This window comes from Notolabrus celidotus, chromosome 19, assembly GCF_009762535.1.
Source record: "Notolabrus celidotus isolate fNotCel1 chromosome 19, fNotCel1.pri, whole genome shotgun sequence".
Lineage (NCBI taxonomy): Eukaryota > Metazoa > Chordata > Actinopteri > Labriformes > Labridae > Notolabrus > Notolabrus celidotus.
Window position 1 is genome coordinate 10,213,651 of NC_048290.1, and position 18,055 is coordinate 10,231,705.

General features: G+C 38.7%; 1 protein-coding gene and 1 long non-coding RNA gene across 2 annotated transcripts in view; both read right to left on the reverse strand.

The window, feature by feature from the left end:
• The window catches only part of brinp1 (bone morphogenetic protein/retinoic acid inducible neural-specific 1), a 184,775-nt gene extending 182,205 nt beyond the window's left edge, over positions 1-2,570 (reverse strand). The window contains exon 1 of the mRNA XM_034709655.1: positions 2,356-2,570. The gene's annotated coding sequence lies outside the window, so the exon portion shown is untranslated. The remainder of the gene's footprint in view (positions 1-2,355) is intronic.
• A 1,337-nt stretch (positions 2,571-3,907) lies between these two features.
• Positions 3,908-18,034, reverse strand: LOC117831132. Its single transcript, XR_004634925.1, has 3 exons — positions 17,846-18,034; positions 4,090-4,128; positions 3,908-3,948 (listed from the first exon to the last, which is right to left on the reverse strand). It is a non-coding gene; the product is annotated as an uncharacterized LOC117831132 (long non-coding RNA).
• Between the last annotated feature and the right edge of the window lie 21 nt (positions 18,035-18,055).

The window sequence follows — 18,055 nt, forward strand, 5'->3', positions numbered from 1 at the left end:
TAATCCTAACCCTAACCCTAATTCTAACCCTAACCCTAACCCTAATCCTAACCCTAACCCTCACCCTAATCCTAACCCTAACCCTAATCCTAATCCTAACCCTAACCCTAACCCTAATCATAACCCTAATCCTAACTCTAATCCTAACCCTAATCCTAACTCTAATCCTAACTCTAATCCTAACCCTAATCCTAACCCTAATCATAATCATAACCCTAATCATAACCCTAGGATCAGGGTGAGAATTATTTTGTAACAGAATAAATACACACAATTTGGCAATTATAAGGCTTCTCATAAAAACACAGTACGTAAAAGGGGTTTCAACACACAAACCATTAGTTTTTGCAAAGTTAAGGTAAAACATACAGCTACAAAAGATCCTAAATTAAGAGCCGTTCGGGAGTCGAAAGAGCCGGTTCTCTGAAAAGATCCCATCTTCCCATCACTAAAGCACATGCTTACCATTTGCACTCTTAGTTGCCCTTGGAACTATTTGTATTGTTAAACGTATCAATGTAAATACTTCAGACCTGTACCATAGTGATAAACAGATAACACTTCAATTTGAATCAAGTAAATACCACTTGTATACTTTAAAACAGAGGGTCATTTCATTCCTTGTGGACTCAACATGACAACATTTATACTTTTCAAGTAATTGATCTTAAACGCTTTCAGAAAATTAACAGTAGCAAGACTCACATATCCCTTCCAGCCACCAAATGGTATCATAACAATGGACAACACAGCACAATTTTATAATTTACTAGAAATGTATTCAAATTATTTCACGGACCCCCACGCTATGGTTCGCGGACCCCCAGGGGTCCCAGGACCCCACTTTGAGAACAACTGAGCTAGAGTACGGTAATTGAGCCAAATGTACCATAAAACATAAACAATATACCCCTGTTTTCTGTGAATGCATGATTATGAAGTGAAGGAGAAAAGCTGTGAAAAAAGTTGCGCAGTGTCGCTGTCTTTTCCAGCACAGCATGGACTCAACTTTCAATGAATGGGGATGTGTTTTGTTAATCGGGTCAGTTCGAACGCAGCCATGTTGGAATAATTTTCCAGGACTATATGTGATTTTCCAGAACATTTTACTTTTTCTCCCATTTTCCAGGTGTTTTCCAGTACTGGAAAACTGGTCAACTGTTTTCCAGGTTTTCCAGGTTTTCCAGGACGCGTGGGAACCCTGGTAAACATGTTCCTCGTAAGGGGACGCAGGTATAACGCAGCCTCTCTCCCCAGCTGTAGGTGGAGGAGGGGGCGGAGCTACTTCTACGTTCAGTGTTGAGGCTATTTATAGGTCTGGGTCACAAGGAGCTGTATGAGAGATATATGGAAGAGGATTAGGGCCAAATTAAGGTCAATTTTTTTTATTATTAATCCGAGAATAAGGTCAGAATTCTGACTTTAATCTCAAAATTCTGACTTTATTCTCAGAATTCTGACTTTTTTCTCAGAAGTCAGAATTCTGAGGATAAAGTCAGAATTCAGACTTTAATCTCAGAATTCTGACTTTATTCTCAGAATTCTAACTTTTTTCTCAGAAGTCAGAATTCTGAGGATAAAGTCAGAATTCTGACTTTATTCTCAGAATTCTGACTTTAATCTCAGAATTCTGACTTTAATCTCAGAATTCTAACTTTAATCTCAGAATTCTGACTTTATTCTCAGAATTCTGACTTTTTTCTCAGAAGTCAGAATTCTGAGGATAAAGTCAGAATTCTGACTTTAATCTCAGAATTCTGACTTTAATCTCAGAATTCGGACTTTAATCTCAGAATTCTGACTTCTGGGAAAAAAGTCAGAATTCTGAAAATAAAGTCAGTATCCTGACTTCAATCTCAGAATTCTGACTTTTTTCTCAGAATAATAATAATACAAAAAATTTGACCTTGTTTTTATTTATTTTTTCAGTGGCCCTAATCCGTAGAGATCGGCTGAGCGTAAAAACATATAAAATTAAAGCAAAAGGAACGTTAAAAGTAGCGACTGGACAGCCCAATGTAACAAAGTAAAAGAAAAATTTTTTAACACAAACTTACTTGAGTAGGAGTAAAAAGTACTCTGCAAAACAAATACTCTCTGAAGTGCAATTTTTTTGAAAAAGCTACTAAAGTACATGTAACGGAGTAAATGTAACTCGTTACTGCCCACCTCTGGAAATCAGAAAGCAGTGCAGAAGTAAAGTGGAGGCCAAGAAGAAACAGACATCCTCGTGCATAAATGGATTAAGGTTCAATGAAGGGCCTGTTACGCATTTTGCACAACGACGAATTCTGGTGGTCAGTGAATTCTGAAATGAACACGTGAAGAGGTCTAAAGTTTGGCTGAATGAAATACCTTCAAGTGAAGTCAGGTTGAAGAAACTCCGTCAATTTTCTGCTGTTGCTTCAGTGGGAAAGTCTCCTCCTCCACTCTAAGCAGCCGAGGTATCACCCAAACTTTAAAGCAAGTCCCAAAAATCCTAAAATAGCAACCCAATATCGGAATACGTGTTAAAATCAGCAGGCTACACGCTAGTATGCTGACTTTGGTGATGATGTGACGTAGGTTTATGTTTGGTTGTGTTCAAAGTCGGGTCGTAAAAATGAACTTTACGCGAAGGTAAATAAAACCACTTCATGATGTGTTCAAATGTCAGGTCAAGAAAATGGAAATTCAACTTTTGGCGAGAAACTTAAATAAAAAAGTTGTTTTAATGGGGATATTTGTTTCACAAGTGATTTAAAATCTATTTCATGTATAAAATAGCGATTTGTTTATCTCCCTGACATGAATTCTAATTTGCTTAAAATACATAATTAAAGCTACTATGCCATGGTTATAAATATGTGACTAATTTGCAATGAATTGCGAGTTAATAATAGACAACCATTCAGTTAAAGCTGTCAGAGTAGTAGTAGTCAGAGTAAACATCTGTTCAGATAGTAGAGGTGTGAAAAAATATTGATACAGCAATATATCGCGATACTTTGACCTCCAATATGATATCGATGTCTCAACTCTTAATATCAATATTTTTGTATAAAAAAAATTCACATTTCAGCCAAGCGGCAACCTCTGGTCTAAAAATATGAGTCAATGCGGAAGTGTTAAAAGCTGCAGTTCATCGAGGATCCGCTTGAGGCTGGCTCCAGAAGTACCTGAAGTCACATACACATGAATGGGGAAAAGCCGATCTTTACAGCAGAAATAAACATGTTTACAGCCTGGTACAAAAGATGAGTGTAGTCTGAATAGCTAATTTCTCGATGTCCTCTCACTGTGAGGGGGGTGAATTTTTTTCTAACACGGCAATTTTGAAGATATTGAGATTACTAGTCTTCCAATGAGAGGCACAGCTGCCTGTGGGAACACTGTAGCTGTTGGCTAGGAGGCTCAAAGCCCGCCTCTTTACGTCACAGTGGCTCCACAGAAGCAATATGGCTGCCGCTGCCAATTGGCTTCAAAACCGCGTTCAGAAACAGATGGGTGACGTCACGGATACTACGTCCATATTTTTTACAGTCTATGATTTTAGCCAAGTTGGAACTAAAATACAACTTCAGTATTTCAAAAACAATAAAGTGGAAAAGTTGTTTTCAATCAAATAGTTTTTAAATAATTTGTCCTTCCAATTTTGAGCAATATTGTGAGATTTACATACACACCATCCCTCATTTTTCTTAGTTTACTGCGTAGAATATCGCAATATATCACAATATTGTGATATCCTGATATATTGTGATACTATCGTATTGTGACCCAAGTATCGTGATGCGTATCGTACCGTGAGGTTCTTGGCAATACTCACCCCTATCAGATAGAGGGACTTCGAATGTCAACACTATCTCTCCCAACCAGATTTCCTCTTAGCCCCTCAACACAGACCGGTGTGTGCAGTCATGATAGTGCCAGACTCATAACCAATCAGAGGACGTAGTGGGGCCGCCCCTTAACCAATCAGGACAGAGGATTGGAGATTAGCAATGATTGATGCGTCATAACGGGAACGAGGGGAATAATAACATTGCTTGATACAAAGGCATTGGAAAACGCAGAGATTTCACAATAGTCTCAAATTACTCCACTTACCAATGAGTACCGATGAGCATTACGACCTTTTCTCCAAACCTAGCAGAAAAAAAGCAACTTTTTTTTACACAATTCCTACCAACAGCAGCTTTAATCACGATTTAAAAGAAATAAAGGTTTGAAAGCCCATCTATAAAGTTGAAATGTAGCCTACAGTTAAAAGCAGTTGTGCCATCAAGAACAGACCAAGGAGAACTTACTTCAATCAATTCCTGTAAGACAATGCACAGAAGGTTTGTGAATTTGTGCACACCAAGTAGAATACACATTATGCTGCTTGTAGTATGATAATAATGAACAGCTTTTTAACTAAGGTTATTTAACATGGACTATGGATATTACGCTTCAATAATGTACCATAAACGTATGCTACATGTTGGCTCGGAATCAGAGACAAAGCTATTTAAGTGCCTGAGTGCCTCAAGGGATTTGAGCGCCCCATAGTGGAGAGAGTGGTACCTCTTATCTGTTTGCTGATTTTGACATGTATACATAAGAAGGCAAATTCTGACATAAAACCTAATCCTGCTTTTCTTTAACTGTCTGACCTACCACCTGACAGTGGTTACATGCATTCAAATAGCAATATAGAAATTGTCAAAACATTTTGCTAATGGTCTTGTTTGCCTTTGCAGGTAATGAAAAGGCCTCACTGTTCATTTTTTTTCATATCGGCTAAAAACTCTTCACAGGAGCTTTAATTATTTGATAAACGGCTCTGATTGGTCAATTACTGCATCCCTTGGACTGATATTTCACTATAACAGACCCCTGCCATCAGGAAGAAGGATGACTGGTTACTGTGGGGAAGAATAGAAAAAGAAAAAACTGCAAAGAAAAGAAGCTTGAGAAATTAACTTAATTGAAATAAAGTGTATGCCTAACATTGAGCAGAAGAGTGAGACAAGAACCCTCTGTTTTTTCTCAGCTTGTCAGGGTTCTATTCTGATGTAAGAGCCAGTTAACTACACATTATCCCTTACTTGACACATTATGCATAAGTACAACGACAGGATGAAATTACCGGAGCAATAATGTCTTTCTAGAAGCCTTCCAAGGGAGAAATGATGGTAGTACTCAAGTGTTTGCAAAGTCAAAAATGTCAGCTGCTTGTGCGTGTTGACTGTTGTGCGCACAGAAAGTTTGAAGCCCGGGTACAAGGACCTTGAATTGATGTATATTATACAATGGTGTTACAGGTAATCTCACCACATGCGGCATTGTAACAGCCAGTGTGTGGGTGGCTGCTCAGCGTGCGATAACCGTATTTCTAATCGCCCATCTGGCACAAAAGCAAAGGAGTGGAACACTGCAGGTGCAAACTACATCACAAAGTTTATCAGAGCTTTATGAAGGAAAAAAAAAAAGGAAACAAGTTTCAAGCCTTCTTTGAAAGCATCTCAAGTTCCAGGTAACATTCAACACTCTGACAGTGTTTTTGAAGGACTTTGCTGGATTGTTAAAGGGGGACACTACTTGAGGACTGCTGGAGTGTTGCCTCTTCACTTCCACTTCAACATCAAGTCGAAGTGTTTCCCCTGTGCTTTATTTTATTTATTTATTTATTTTTGAACTCTTGCTTAAAACATACATCACAAGACAAAAGTCACCTTAAATACCCTTCTAAAGACAAACCTATTGATAGTTCACTGCTTTTGAGCTACATTAGATGAGAACATGTTTACCTGGTGATTGAAGAACTCAGCTCAACCGCCTGCTGAGCCTCTAGCTATGGTTGTAAAATATATAATACAGGAAGTGCATTTGGTGTAGTCAGACCTGGCAGCAGAATTTAAGGGTGGGGGCAAGCACAGGCAGCACTGCACACTTTGCCTGTGGCCTAATGCACATTTATTATTGATACATAACTGTAATGTAAAAAAGAAAGTAATGACCATGTGATAATTCTGCAGTGCTGAAACTGTACAGGCTACATTAAGCTGAATCCATTTTATCCAAGAAGTCTAAATCTATGAAGGGGTATGCAGGAATTTCAGCATTTAACAAACACAGATATGCATCTGTGCAAAAAGAGATAAAAACAAACAAACAAAAAAAGGAAACAGTCTGAATATATTCAGTGAGCCCTCAGTGATAATAAGTTTGCCGTGACTTAAAACAAGTCAGTGCACAATCTGACCTGCAGTCTGTTCCGAATAACGCCAATATCACACTTGTGTGTCTGTGAGCCGTGACTAAGTGTCAGTATTTGATGACTTAGGAATAAGAGTGGGCTGAGGGGGAACTGAGGTCTTTCAGGGTGAGCCAGTCCTGCTAGCACCCGCCCACATAGGTGTGGGTGTGAGAGATCCATGAGTCTGAAGTTGACAAAACATTTCGCAGTAGTTATAGCTGGAGCAGGTTCAATTATATCAACAGGGTGTCACGTCGTTAGTTTTCTTCTTTACAAAATCACTGACAATCATTTCTCAACTCATTATACTTCAAGTTCAATTGTATTGCCATCCGTCTATGTGAATGGGTCATGCTTTTCTAATAGTCACTCATTTATAAAAGCTCACTTAGTGTATGCTACTACAACCCTGATTCCATAAAAGTTCGAACACTGTGCAAAATGGTGATAAAAAAAAAAACGTTCATTACCCCAAATCACGTTCTGCTAATACGCTACATCTGTTTGTAGACATTAGCAGTGTGTAATTATTAGCAGAAAAAAATCCATCTGAAAACAGACTGAGTATATTTACAATCCCACATGTCTAGAGAAAACAAAGAGTCATAAAGATGTTTTATTCATTTAGTCATGCATTTATGAAATATTTATAACTTACATTTTTGACAATCTATTAAAAAAAACACATAAATCATTTACTAGCTGCAAGCATATTAAAAGTTTTGCCCCTTTAATTATTTATGTCAAAATAAAAATAAATAATAATGCATTATGTTCAATAGAAATCTCTGCAGTCTTGTTTTTGCCATCGCTCCGAACCCACAAATAAATGTTTCAGGCACGGCTTGTGCAAAGATGTTATGTGCTGCATTGTGAGGAGATGTTTAGAGAGCTGAGCTACACCTACAGTACAGAGGAGCCAGCGTCACACATGCTTTATTATGAGTCTCGTATAGCCAAGTGTTCAAGGATAATTCAGCTCTGAATCACAGGAAACTGCTGCTTCTCTACTCTCTGTAGGTGGAATCTTTTCCTAAAAAAGAACTTGGCGTATTTTTATCAGAGATAGAAAAAATAAAAAAATAATCATGTGTTTTAGAACATAGACTTTTTATAGCTCAGTCTGAATTTGCACAATCGCTTACCAATTATTCACCCACATAATGTGAGACAGTAGACATTACCACATGAAGTGTCCAATGGAGATGTGGCCCAATTTAAGAGTCTTAACTGTTCTAACTGCTGACTTTGGGGAATTCTCTCCTCCATTATTGCTCCTGGCAACACGATGTAATTTAAACAAAAGTTGTTGGTTTTGTTGGCTACTCGCTCCAGATTGAAAAAGAGAATAAACATATGCAACAAGATTACCATGGAAAGGGAAACAAAGCAAGTTGTTCAGTCTAAATAATTAAGCAGTGATTAGGACGTGGCCAAAGGCTGTCTGACGGGAGGTTAGTGGCATGTTGTGGCCTGCGCTGAAGTCCTTCAATTGCAAAAAATATGCATTACTGTAGCCAGCAGAGAAGAAATCTCATGCTTCCCACTTTTCCATTTTCCACTTGACAGCAACCCTCACTGTCCTTAGCATTCTCTTTCTCCTTCTAACTCTGCAGCTACGTGTCTTTCTTCTTCCCCTTTTCAGCTTATATTTTGCTCCTCTGCCTTTTTCCATGTGTGTATCCACTCATCATTTATGCATTCTACGTAGCACTGTGAAGACTCCCATTTCTCAGCTAAGGGCACTTTTCAGAGCATAATACACTTACGATACTCTGTTTCCACATTCATTTAATCATTTTGACATTTCATTTCATGCCGTGCTCTTTCATTTCTTAAAACCCTGTATATTTTTTGTTTGCTCAGAGTCCTGCCTCCTCCATTGTGGAATAACTAGTTTTTGCTAATGAAGTGCTAATTTAAGCTGTGATGATATTTTAATCACCCCGAGCAAAAAGAGAGCGTGTAGATGCCTGAGCATGGCAGGAGTTTAGTAGATTATAGAGGCTTTTGCCTGAAGTATTATCATTTTAATTTGCAAGAAAAAAATACATACACAATACCCTGTTTCTATGTACCTGTGTATACTGAGAAAATTGCAAACAACACGTACACCTGTGTCTCATTACAGATCACAGCGTGAAGGCAATCAGCAAGACTGTGTGTTTGAGAAGAAAATTGGAAAGCTGCACAAGACAGCGCGGACAGCGAAGAGAAGCTTCAAAAAGCTGAGTGCACGACTCAGAAAAACAATATTTTTCTGGAGGATGGTTTCTGTTTTTTAAAAATTTGCAGAGTGACAAAAGGCCAGCCAGACTGGGGATTCTGCGGGGTCAAAGTTGAGCTCCTTTAACAAGGTAAGAAAACACTCTGTGATTACAAAAGTGAAGCTGGACAAAACATCAGCATGCATGGAGCTTGTCTTGAGGCAAGTTCAGAAGGTGAGAGAAGCCTTTCCAATTGACCTAAGTGATGTCAGTGGCAACACGGGTCACACAACTGCAGGTGGAGTGTATACCAAATTGTTTTTTCTATAAAAATCAAATAAATGGAAAAACAAGACCTCATAGAACTGGACTGGAGTGTGATACAGTGTGTGAAGCCTTTTCATGCACTTAAATTATTTATGACTGAGATAGTATGATGTAAAAAAAGAAAAGCAGATCAAAGGTATTTGTGAGCACTTTAGTTGAGAATATTTGGCTAACCAACTGGAGTCAAATGTTCTGAGGAGTGTGAACTGTATGTTAGAAGTGGATACAACCACCCTGGAGTCCTACATAGTCAGGAATAAGCTATATAATGTTGCTAAACTTGGTAGCAAGATAACTGGGGTGGAGTGCGGTATTGGTGTAAGCTAACACTTTAAACTTAAAGGCGCAGGTACAGGATGAAGACCAAAAGCGGCATCACATCCTACATCCCATGTAAAATTCAGTTGCTAATGGGTCTCTGTCACTTTGCATGTTGCACTTTAATGAACTTGGTTCTAAATATTCCTCATAAGACACCATACAATACTCTACACATAGTCATTAAAAAGTGCATTATTAATGTCTAATATGTACTGGCTGTTGATGACTTTGTCATTTGTGTGTTTTTTTAATACTCTAGATGCAAAGCAAATTCCCCTCAGGACAATAAAGGTTTCATTCAACCTGAGGGATCTTTACTGCTTTATTGGAAAGTTATATGCATGCTTTGGTTAGCAAACGGGGTGTGACGTCAATACCACGCAAATCACTTCTGCACATGCCTAGACTCCAAATAAGAACACCAGTGCAATATTTCAGCACCCAACAAGACATTATTTTGACTTCACTTTCTTACAAAGGGAGGAGCTGGATACACCCCATCCATACTAATGTACAGTCAATGTTTTAAACCAAGAGGGAACATCCTGTTCTTATAAGATTGTTTGTTCCACATAGACTGGCTCAGCAACAAAACAAGCCAGATACTTCACGTTGTTGTGAGCTCACAGTGAAGTATAATGGTTTTGCTTCTGGAGCTTAGAGGTACTTCAATGGGTCTAAAAATGGGATTGACCAAACACATAAACCTTTAATAAAGCAGCAGCTGTAATTTTTTTATAGCAACAGCAAGCCATCACACCTTGCTCTCTCATACTTGTTCTAAGGAAAGAATCAATCTATAATGTTTGACCTCTGGCTTATAGCGGGAGAGGCTTGTAACTGGAGGGTCGTTCGATACCTGGACTGGCAGCTCCTCCCTCTTTCCCTTGAGCACTTTAGGCCCTTAATCCCCAGCTACTCCAGCGGCAAACAGATCAGACTGTGGATGTACTGGGAAGCTTCCAGGAGAGAAGATGTGTACAGTCGCAGTCTGAGTATGAACATGACTCCTCGGGTAAAAAGACACCATCACTCTCTGGGGATCTTCCTTGAATAGATCAAAGTTTAAAAAGTGAAATCCTACAGAATATGCTTGCAGGGAGAATAGGATTATTATCCATAGTTAATTTGAATTTACTGGCTATCCAGTTCCTACACAATGCCTGAGTGTGTGAATGTGCAAATATCTGTTGCAGATGTCTGAAGGAGAAGGAGTTCACACGTATCAGACAGCAAACAACATGTCATAAATATTGACATCTCATTGTGACAGCTGCAAACTCCTGAGTCCCTGTCTGTAGCCCCTCAGCAAACACAGATACACACACACACACACATGGAAAAGCACACATAGGCGCATGCACGCAAACAGGCTTTTGTGTCATCCGAGGATTCTGGGTTGTGTTGAAAGCTTGTACAGTAGTAAGAGCAACACTCTGTCTTCCTGGGAGAGCACTGACTGCCACAAAGAGAAGCTGGATTTGCTTTTTGGGACCTGTTTGAGCCACCTGGTAGTCTTGGAGCTCAGCCAGGGAAGCATCTGGTGCAAAATATTGTGCAGGATATCAACAGTATTCATCAGATTCAGACTTTGGTCATTTTCCTTTGATGTTACACACATGCCTGGAAGGTCTAATGTCGGTATAAGAAAGTGATTCTGTATCCTAAAATGTAAATGGTTACTGGGGATTTCTTGTCATTGTGTCTGAATTATGAGCAACTACTAAATAGTAAAATATCTAGGAGGGACATCCTCTGTATTTCAAAGAATAACAACATACTTGATAACCCATTAGCTGGCGTAAGACAACAACCAACAGGAGCATTCAACTAATTCCTAGCTTACACTATGCTAGCTCAGACGTACATTTCTACCTAATCTAATTACTAAATATATCATCACATACTGAACATAATGTTTGCTGATGGGGAAATATGTAGCAAACAGAATATTCAGTAGAGGGTAACATTATTGCTAACATTTTGTTTGCAAAGAAGTACTAGCTAACTCTATTTTAGCATGGATCTCATGTTTGCTAGAGGGTGCAAAGCTCACAAAATAGTGTTTACTAGGTTGTAAATTTTGTGCAAACATTGTATTTACTAGGCGGTACATTTCTAGCTAACTGTTAATTCATAGTAACAGTATTTTAGCTTGGAGATACATTTTTTACCATGTTTAATGTTTGCATGAGAATACATTTCTCGCAAACAAAGTGTTTACGAAGTGGTACATTTCAGGCGGATATCTTATTTACTAGCCAGTGCATTTCTAGCTAACTGCTAATTCATAGCAACAGTGTTTTAGCTTGGAGACAAATTTCTACCTCAATTAATGTTTGCTAGAGGGAACAAATTTAGCAAACATAATGCTCAGTATAAGGTTAGAATTCTAGCTCACATTTCATTTGCTAGGAAGTACATTTCTAGCTAATACCTAGCATTACAATAGCTTAAAGGGGAGATTCTAACTAAGCTAATATATGCTAGAAGGTAAATTTCTTGCAAAGAAAACATGTTTAGTAGGGGGTCAATTTATTTCCAACATTGTATTTGTAAGAAAGTAAATGACTGCTCATTCGTTGCGAACATTAGCTTGGAGGTAAATGCCATCATTCTGGAACCTAAGAGGCGAATTAGCTAACATGAGGTTTGGTGGACTGGAAATTTGGAGCCTATTTTAGAAATGCTGGTACAGTAGCCATGTCCTTTGAATCTGATCCAAAAGGTTACTTCAAAATATGATAAGGTTTCATCCAGATTTTCAGTGTTCATTTTCTTTTAGCTTGGGCTGCAGCATTTTTCCTATCTGTGCGTCTCATATTGACAGCACTCAGCTCCTTACCCTGAGCATGACATAAGAGTAAATTTGTCAGCTGTGTGAGTACAGTTCGAGTACATAATGATGAAGATGCTAAAAGCTTTACATGGAGAGTATCTGAATTTGAAGTGTATGTTTGTTTCATTTACATTCTCTTCACAGTGATGCATTGGCCTGACTGATGTTCTTCTGAGACCACCATTCTTGCCCAATCTTTCTCTAATTGGTTTAAGTCACTCAATAACATATCCTGCTGTTCCCACTGCAAAGCCTGTGTTGGTAGGGGTCTGTTACTTAGAGACTAAAGCAGCGTCTTAAATGTGAGTGATGTCAGCTCAATGACAGCTCAATCTCATAAACAACTGGGATGGGCCTGAAGTTATTGAGCACGGTCGGCAGGGCTCTGAGTGGCCGAATCACTCCATCACACGTGCCAATCTACCTCCAGCTCTAATGTAATTAGTGTGGATCTCGTCTGCCTGCTTTGGCCTTTTGTTGTTTGATAAAATGTAATTAGATAAAACGAGCATCAGTAAGGTAAGGCTCCACTAGTCTGAAAAATGTGACAAGAAAGTCATTGTCATTACCAAAGTGGCTGACAATAAGATCAGTTGATGTCTCCTTGAAGGGAGGTTAAAATTGCATGTACCCACACAAACGCACACGCACACGCACACACACACACACACAATTTACACAAGGTTGCTGAAAATATTATATTTAACCCATTGTCACAGCAGAATTGCTGTGTTAAAAATATCTTCATTCACCAAATCTGAACTAGCTCCCTCATTCTTGGCATCTTGGGGATTTTCAAATCTTAGGGTGAATATGGCATTGACATATTAACACCAAAAATGAATTTACATCTCAGTTGCAGAGTACCCTAATTCTTCTGGATAATTTAAGAAGATAATCTTTAACTACTTCAGCTCAGTCTGCAATTATTTTAACGGAGATCGCCCTCTCTTGATTGGACTTGATTTAGTTTTCCTCTTTTTCTACACATCACTGTAAATAACAATCATTTCTAGGCTGAAAGAAAGTTGTGAATAAATAAAGTACTGATGACGCACATCTCTGAGATTCTGAGCTAATTGCAGGAAAAAAAAGGTTTGTTTTTTCTGGAAACTCTGACACTGAGAGCTTTGAGAGGGAACTCAAACAAAAATCTGGGAGTCAGAAAAAGGAAAGCAATGAGCCAAAGATACTCAGAGGAACTATGGAGGTGAAATGCAAAGTTAGGTGATGGCTCTCTACGGTAGTGGAACAAATGTACTATTCATATAGATTTTTTCCCCCCATTTTTACATTAAAAAAGCATTGATTATGGCAGCTTTAAAGTTAGGTGGTTCCCTCAAAAAGAAAAAATGATTTCACGGCTCATGTAAACCTCAAACACAAAATAAACAACTCTCATTAACCTACTTTCTTTCTGCTGCAGCGTCATCTGAAAATCCTTATGCCAAGCCATGCAGGTTTTGTTCCATTTTTGCATTTACTACAGTCTGGTATTCTGCATTTCTTATCTTACTTCTTCTTTCACCTTTTTCCTTGGTCTGCGGAAGTGTCTCTGTGATAAGGAATTGTACTTTATTAGGCTTTTCTTAAGATATCCAAGTTTTATCACTGGAGTAAGAGTCAAAAGAGAACATTTACAAAAACACTGCGAGGCTCACTGGATAGACGTGCCCTTACTTTGACTCATGCATACATGATTAGTTGAACCCACTGGGAGGGCCTTGAGAAAAGAGGAGATTGTGTGGGGTCAGAAACAGGGTGGACTTAAGACTCATTTATGCTGCCTTTACAACCAACACTACTAGCATACTCTCACGCACCCTTTACGCTGAAATGGACATTAAACAATGCATCCACAGGAGGGGGCTCAAACAAACTGGTCTTGCATAGACCTCCACTTCAGCTTTGTTACATCATTCATTACATCATATAAATGTTTATGGTTTCTAACCAACTCACAAAACCTTTTCCTTTTTTCGAAAAGTTCCACCCTTTTAATGAAGTATTCTCCTTTGTTGTGTTTGTTGCTTTATCTATCCCTCTTTCCAACCCCAACTTGGTCGAGGCAGATGGCTGTTTAACATGAGTCTGGTTCTGCTCGAGGTTTCTGCCTGTTAAAGGAAGTTTTTCCTTGCCGCTATAATTTGCTAAATGCTGCAAAGTGCTCTGCTAATGGTGGATTAAGATGAGATAAGACTGAGTCCTGTCTGTATGATGGGACTGGTTCTTATTCTGTCTTGATGTTGGGTCTTTGTTAATAATCTAACAGAGTATGGTCCTGCTGTGTTTGTAAAAGCGTCTTGAGCTAACGTTTGTTGTGATCTGGTGCTATATACAGTAAATAAAGATTGAGCTACCAGAAAACTACGGGAAATAAACAGAGTATAGGCAAAGGGCTTTGTCCATATCCTAATGCATTGTTCCCAAACTGGGGTGCAGGCCCTTATAAGGGGAGCCAGAATTCTGGGGTGGGGATTGAGTCTCTCAAAAATTACATTTTCACATAGTGTAAAATAATAACGCTGGATTTTTCTCACCTCTTTTGGTAACTACATTAAGATTTAAACAAGTCCTAATGTATATCAGACATAGAGCATTAATGAGCCTCTACTTGTTTTTACCTAGTCTACCTTTAAACCAAGCTATATTAGATTATTTCAGGTGCACAGTTTAACCATAACAGAGGCATAGGAGGAACTAGACAGAAGTATAACTGGACTGAAAACACAACCAGGAGGTAAGCAGTTCAGATCATGCAACAACAGTAAACATCAGGAGTATTGGGTGGCAAGTACATCTGACAACGACCAACAAAAAAGGTAATCTGGTTTAAATTGCTACATGATGAGAGGGAAAAGTACATTTAAAATGAGCTCTTACTAACAATTGACTGCCTGAGCTTAAAATGAACAATAGAGGTTGGGTGATTTTGGTTGTTTTGTTGAAGATAGGTAGAGTTGTGTGTAGTTTTGGTATTTTTATGTCAGTCAGTAAAAGGGTAAATTATTACACAATGGACTAAATAAAGTATAAAATGCATCACCAGCAGCGTAAAGATGTGGGATTGACTCCAAGAGTAAGTGGAGTGTTATTGGAGTTATGGATGTGGATGGCACTGTGTCCTGCAGGGCTGCTCACTTTATATACAGCATCATGAGGCTGAAGGCTTTACTGTACTTAACGTTATTTAACTCCAAGGAGAGCCATATGGAGTGGATAGGTACTCTGGACAATGAACAGAAACCCACATGGGTAGCTAATATATCTTTTGTCTCTTAATGACTGCCAACAGGAGTCTGTAATTTCCCTCTGAAAGACATTTCTCTTATGTGCAGGTGCCAAATCCAGCAGTGATACGGTACATTCAAAGCTGTTCCTGAGGATTAATTTGACTGGGTGGATAAAACCTGACTGTGCAGTTGCACAGATAGCCAGCAGTTATGTTGGAGGGTAAACAGTGTGTGAGGGATGAACTCTATATGATCCCCAGGTAAGATAGCATAATTATATCCAGTTTGGAGATAATGCTATGCAGGATTAAGGTGGTAAAAGGTTTATCCCTCAGTTGATTTCAAGCAGTGCTAACATGATCAACATTAAGGTGATTTCTGCTTTCATACTGTTTGATTTTTCATCTTTTAAATGTTCTATGCATGCAGTATGTCGACTTATTTTACCCATGCTGTGATTGGTGAAGTAGCATGATTCAGGTCAGCAGACTTTGGGAAATAAACACATGCAATTTGCGCAAACCAGTCAACACAGAAATATCTCCAACTTATTCAAATTGCAGGTTGGTAAGCACTTCTGTCTGGCTTCACAGACGCTAACGTCTCACACACTCTACTTTAGTTTTGTTTGGTTGACTGGAATTTGAAGATGTTTTGTCTCAACTGTTAAGATAAAAAATTATTCAGCTTTCATCAAATTACACCGCAGTGAAATCAAAGCGTAAGATCATCTCTCGGTTTGAAGTTCCTTAGTCTGTACATTTTTTATTTCAAAGCCAATTGGGATCCCTACTTGAAGTAAACACACTTCTTTTCCTTTATATTTTTTTTATTTTTGGACGTTCCCTGAGGCACTGCTCACAATTTATACCCCTAACAAGCATAAATTACACCGGGGACTAAAAACCATTTGGCTCTCAATGAATTCCTGCTTTAGCAGTTTTTGAAAAGAGAAAATTGCAGAAGCGTTTACCTTTTGCATTTTGAAAGGTAACACTCAAGGATGCCAACGCCGTCAATTTCAAAAGAATGAGACTGGGCCTGTTGAATAGTCGCATATGAGACACATCATTTCAATTCTCAACAAATAATGTGTGTGAGAAGAGTGACGGATAATTCTCCATCTTCTGGAAGTCTTTCATGGGAAGACGCTTAGTCAGACGTAGCACATAACCAATCCAGTGGCATAACATGGAGAGAGGAGGAGGCAGCGGGACGGATGACTTATTACAACAAAGTTAGAAAGTAGGTCCGTGAAACAGGGGAAGTTTTGAATGTGTAGAAAGAATTCACTATTTTCTAAACGCTGAAACTGAAACTTTAAAAAAAACGTAAGAGGTTATATATATTCTTAATCTATATGATTCTATTCCAGAGTATAGTATCTCTGACTCCTCAAGGTTGAAACAGTAAGCCACATTGTCATTTTTTCCCACTATGCTCAACGAACATTATGTTGAATATATATATGCCATTTCTTTTTAATCCATAGTTCAGATCAAACCCATGTTTCATCTTTATTCCTCATCTTCCCTACGGTATGTCTAAATCCCTCAAAGCCTTTGTGCTACCTGCGCAGTCGGAAGGCAAACATTCCCTCTTCCCACACTGTTGCACAAACTTTGCAGGTACAATGCTGCCTTTGTCGTCCTACGTGTGCAGAATTGGAACTCGAGATAAGGAGTGGGGACATAAAATACTCAGTTACAGCTTATGGCAAACATTTCATCCTAGAATTTCCCTCATGCCCTCGAGGAATTGCTTCATATTGGTCACTTTTTATTGTTTGTGTGGGACTCGACCACCATAAAACACCTGAGAGTGAGTACTGGTTCAATCCAGTTCAGTTTTTATAGAAAAATGGAAGTCTACAAACACAAGAGTTGGGACTTGGTTGATGATGAATTATTTGTTCAGGTGTAGGTTGATTAACTGGTAAATTACTTTAAGATTTACTGACAGGATAATGTACAATACAAATTAGCGACAATGTATATTATAGAGCTTGAAATGGATTCTGACATCTCCCTAGACATTCTGTCTTTTTTGCCTGAAACAAAAATCCACAAACGTCCACTGCATTTGTCCAGTTAACAGATTCCGGCTAAGGTTGCCAACTTCCTTTGTCGATACTTCCCTCCTTGTTACTACAACAAAGAGCTGCCACTGTCAGAACTGTTCTATTCCTGTGACCATGGGCATTAAAGGGGCTATTTGATTTGTATTTGAGTCTAAAAGCTAGGGCTGCAGAACTCCAGATTGGTCTCTTCTGGAGGGCACAGTCTCAGCAGCAACTTTGGAAGGATCTCATTCTTGTCTCAGTGTCAGACAAAAAAATAGATTTTAAGGATCAAGTGCTTCTGGTACTTCTATAGGAATGTATGGTTTGTTAAAGGAGTGTTTGCATTGTTAATAATTTATATTGTAGGCCTAAAATGCCAGTCATGTGTGTGTCTGAGCTGTAGCACTGTCACCTGCCACTACCCTGGGCTGTACTTCCAGCTAGCTCCTGCCATAATGCTATAATGCCCTACTACCCAGATGTAAACAAGCACAGATGACAGATGAAATGCGTGGTTTAGCAGTATTTTGATCTTGAAAATGGTGATTAAGTTGTATGTATGCTGTGCCTTTTTTAACTGGCATGTACTGGACTAGAGTGATGTGTAAACAGAACAGGCCTGTGGACGCTAACCTGCAAGGAAGACAGAAGGCCGGTGGTGCTAGCTCTGCTATTGTTAGGCAAACCAATTTACCATTGTTTACCCTCAGATGCTGCAGTCCTGTGTTTCGCACTGTCAAATAAAAATGTTAAAAAAGTTAAATTTCGGCTGTTTTCTTACCTTTAGACAAGACAAATAATCAGAATTTCAATTTCTGTTTAAATTACATGATAATGAGTAAC